Below are 4,639 nucleotides of genomic sequence, written 5' to 3'. Positions count from 1 at the left end.
TAAGATTTCCTCTTGAGTGCCTGATGGAGCCCTCAGTTTAGGCCACCTCTAGCCCACTACTGGATAAAAACCAGTAAAAAAAGGTTCTATCTCAGAGGAGAAAATATGATAAGCATCAGGTGCATCCAAGGAAAGCCTATGACTGTGCAAGTGAGAGGGAAGGTGCCTCTGGAGACAAGTTCTTCCCAGGCATATGGATGGGTTGTTCACAAGGTCTCCAGGGCCCGTAAACCACGATAGGCACACTCCATTCATAAACATTTGAATGTTTCCATTTTCATGTCTCTGATGGCTACATTTTTTCCCAAGTATTGCAGTTTTCTAATCAGTCCCGCATGTCTGTTCTCAGCTATGTATCTAAGAGCCAGCCAGACAAGCTGCAGAGTCCTTGGCCACAGAAGCACCTGGCTCCCCAAGGATGTGTGTCTCATTGTCTTAAATCTAGCAAAGGCTCTTTGATCTCCCTGCTTGGACAAGATTGCAGCCAGGCCTACTCTTCACAACTCACCATGTTTCCAGACCCAGCCTTTTCCATCTCCAGATCCCTTCCCTGCCCAATGACACTAAGCCCTCTCCCACCCCTTCCTTAGCGCCCACAACTCTGAGCAGACATCTCTCTCGGTCCTCCTCCCACCTACAGAAGGCAGCCTTGATTCTTGGACAGCCCCAGACTTAAGCATCATTCCTTTGACTTTCCATGAACCTGTGTTCCTGTGAGACCAGAAGGCAACCTTGATTCTTGGACACCCCCAGACTTAAGCATCATTTCTTTGACTTTTTATGAATCTGTGTTCCTGAGGGACCATGGATCCCAATTGTGCCATGGTCCCCACACTCTTACACTCACAACTGTGAGTCTCCCACATTGTTTCCCCTTACCTTAGGATACCACCTCCATATATACACACACACACACACACACACACACACGCATATGTTGATGTATGCATGAGTGTATCTGTACACATAAGTTTCTCTGGTACCTAATTGTTGACTACCTAAAGATGTCTAATTCTTCCCTGAATTCCTAAACTCTGGTAAAGTTTCAGGCACACAGAATGAAACCAAGTATCGCAAAAGTGAATTTAAAGGCAGAGCATGTGCATAGAATTTTTGCCCAAACTGAAACAAGAATAACTCTCCCATGAGCCTTAGCCAGGAAGAGTCTAGCCTGTGTGCACAGCTCCAGAGTTGGGAGACAGCACAGAACCACCAAACATACCCCCCACTGCTGCCAACAAGGGAGTTAGCCAGGAAACAGTTTTCCATCAAGCACCACAAATAATTCATCCCACAGACTCCCATGATCACACCTTCCATGTGCCAGGCCCTCCAGCTATGAATAAGAACCAACGTGGTTTAATTTATAACTGCTTTTTAAAAATTCTGAAGAAAGCTGAATTCATAAAACAGGAGATAACAAAGGAAATTATTTTTGCTGAATAACTACTGTGTGCCAGGTTAACTGCACACACTGCCCGATGTAAGCATCACAGCAACTGAGAGAAAGAAATCATTTTCTCCATCTCAGGAAAGTCTAGGAAGATGTGACCCTCAGTCTGTGGGCCCCAAGGTGCATGCTGTGAGACTGGGGATTGATTGCACCAGCATCCCTGTTCCACTCACTATCTGTTTCCATTTCTTCTACAGTTCAAGAGAGACGGTAACCCAATTTGAGCACATATTACAGTACAGTCTACTAATGTTTCTTTATAACAGAAAAACGGTAAAGATTTCCTGTCATAATACTAAATGCCAGTTAAAGGAGTTGCAGATGCTGAATCTGAGCAGATTAGCCAAGTTATGGTATAAACTCCAAGTTTCAGAACTGTATCCCTGAGGCAAAGTAAAATGTTCAGTGGTTACCCCATTCCTCCACAAAAAAAAATAAAATAAAATAAAATAAATTTCTAAAATGTGATGCATATAAAATATTACATTTCTTAAACTATGTTGGCTTTTGGCTGGTTGCATGTTTTCTGTTGGAGTTAAGGTGTGGGAATTTTTAAGATAGGCATCTAATACAGTGAGTCATTTAAGAAAACCAAAATTTAAAAACAGCAATGCTCTCCACACACTCCAACTTGTGTTACATTGCCTTTAGTCCTCACCGTTTGTTTTTTGTGTGTTTGTTTTTTGCTTTGCAATGTGGAATCTTTGGCCACATCTCTGGGCAATCAGAGCACAGAAGCACATACTGAACAAGTAATTGGTGTTGATGTGTGTCCTCTAGGCTCTGCTTTTTGGGAGGCCTTGCCAACGTCCTCACTGAGATCATTATCTTCCAGCTTTGTGCTTTGATCCCAGATCTGGAAAAAGTGTGCTACCTAGGCTGCAGGCCTCCCCCGTCCTATATCTCCCTCCCTATCTCAGAGCACTGTCACTGAGTCAAGAGTTGGACTGGCTTCTCACTGTTCATGATCTTTACATAATAGCTGACACTTACATTAAATTATGATGTACCTGCATTGGGCTAAGCTCATTACATGAATGATTTTATTTATTCCTCACAACTCAATTATGCATATATTTTAATTACCCCATTTTACAAATAGTGAAACTAGGGCAATCCTAGAAGACAGATTCCACAAGGACTTTGTCTTATGTTGCTGTAACTCCAGGGCCTAGAACACTGCCTGTAGATAAGTCCTCAACAAGTAATCATTAAGTGGATGAATGAATGAATGAATGAATGAAGCCAAGGAAAATTAACTTAGTTGTCCAAGCCATACAACTAATAAGTGTTGAGTCTGGAGAATATTTATGAAAGTGGGATTTCCTGTGTTCTTGTGTGATGCCCATGCTCACATTCCCGAGGCAGGTCCAAGGTAGGAGTCAACTTGGCAGCATGGTGCAGGTGACAAGGCACAGGCTGGGAGGGACATAGGCCTGAGATCTGGGCTCAGTTCTGCAGCTTACTAAGTGACATTAGACAAATCACTTAACTTCTCTTAGCTTCAGATTCTTCATCTATAAAATGAGAATACTACTACTCACTTTTTAGTGTGCTTGCATGGCTTATAAGAGTTAAAATATGTGAAGTGCCTAGTGAAGTGTATTTTATACAGTATGTGTTCAACAATTTGTAGTTATTACATAATGATTCTTAACCTTACCATACCCCAAAAAAGCACAACATCACTTCTCCAAATCTAATTATGAGGACTTATTACACAGTCTCAAAGGAGGGACATTTTACCATATAATCAGCCTATCATCTTCAAAATTGTTGTGATTATGAAAGTCATGGAAAGACTAAGAAACAAGTTGAGACTGAAGGAGACTAAAGACACATGACAACTAAATGCAATATAGGATCATGACTTGGATCCTTTTTCTATAAAAGCCATTGTTAGGAAAATTCGTGAAACTTGAATGAAATCTGCAGATTAGATGGCAATAATATATCAATGTTAATTTTCTGATTTTGATTTTGATACTTGAATGGAAGTTTCTTTTTTTGTTGTTTCTTTTTTTCTTTTTTCTTTTTTCTTTTTTTTTTTGAGACAGAGTCTCACTCTATCCCCCAGGCTGGAGAGTAGTGGAGTGATCTTGGCTCACTGCAGCCTCCACCTCCACTAGCAATTTAAATTCATTCTAAACTTCCTGAAAGCAGAAGGGTAAAATAGCCAGTGAAATACTGAAAACCAAAGATCACAAGGAGGAATTGGTATTGCAAAACATTTAAATTTATTTCAAAGTTATAATCATTGTAAGAGCATGGGTCTTATACCAGTTTGCAAAACAGAAAAATTGAACAGAATAAAAAGCAACTCAAACGGGTCAACTACAAAAAATGGCATTTGAAATCAGAGAGCAAAGGATGAGTTACTTCATTAGAATCACTGGTTGACAATTTAGGGGAAGGGGAATTTAACTATGTACCTAATACTACATAGAAAATAAATTTCATATCCATAAAAGTTTAAATACAAATAATAAGTCCCTAAAAGTAACAGAGAAATGGAACTCAATAATTCTAAAATCTTGGGGTACAAAAGGACTTTCTAAATGACTCCAAAGGCAGAAAGAAAAAGGAAGATACAGGTAGAATTGTGCATATATATGTTTAAAATATTTGTGCATCGAAAAGTAAGCAAAGAAAGGTAAAATATTTGTGATGAAATTCGCAGCTGGGCAAGGCACAATGGTTACACCTGTAATTCCAGTGCTCTGGAAGGCCAAAGTGGGAGGATTGCTTATTGACTAGTCTGGGCAACATAATGAGACTCCTTTCTATAAACCATTTTTTTAAATCAGCAAAGGCTTAGTAACCTTACTATTGAAAAAGCATTATATATCAATTAGAAAAAATACTGTAAAAAAGAACAGCAAGGAATAATTCATATAAGAAGAAATATACATGGTCAAAAAACATAAGAAAATTAACATAGAACTTCATTAGAAAATGCAAATTACAAAATATCATTTCACCCAAAACAGTATTTATAATAATAAGAAAGTGGAAATGAACAAATTTTGAAAATACAAAAACTACTAAATATAATATTGTGGTGGGCAGAAATGTAAGATGGCTCCCAAGATTCCCTGTCCCTAGTGTACATGCCCTGCATAATCCTGGAAACTATCGATGTGATGGATTTCACTCTCCTAATTAGATTATGTGATCTGACACAGT

Source organism: Mandrillus leucophaeus, unplaced genomic scaffold (genome assembly GCF_000951045.1).
Source record: "Mandrillus leucophaeus isolate KB7577 unplaced genomic scaffold, Mleu.le_1.0 Scaffold122, whole genome shotgun sequence".
NCBI classification, from domain to species: Eukaryota; Metazoa; Chordata; class Mammalia; order Primates; family Cercopithecidae; genus Mandrillus; species Mandrillus leucophaeus.
This window is presented reverse-complemented; position numbering follows the sequence as displayed.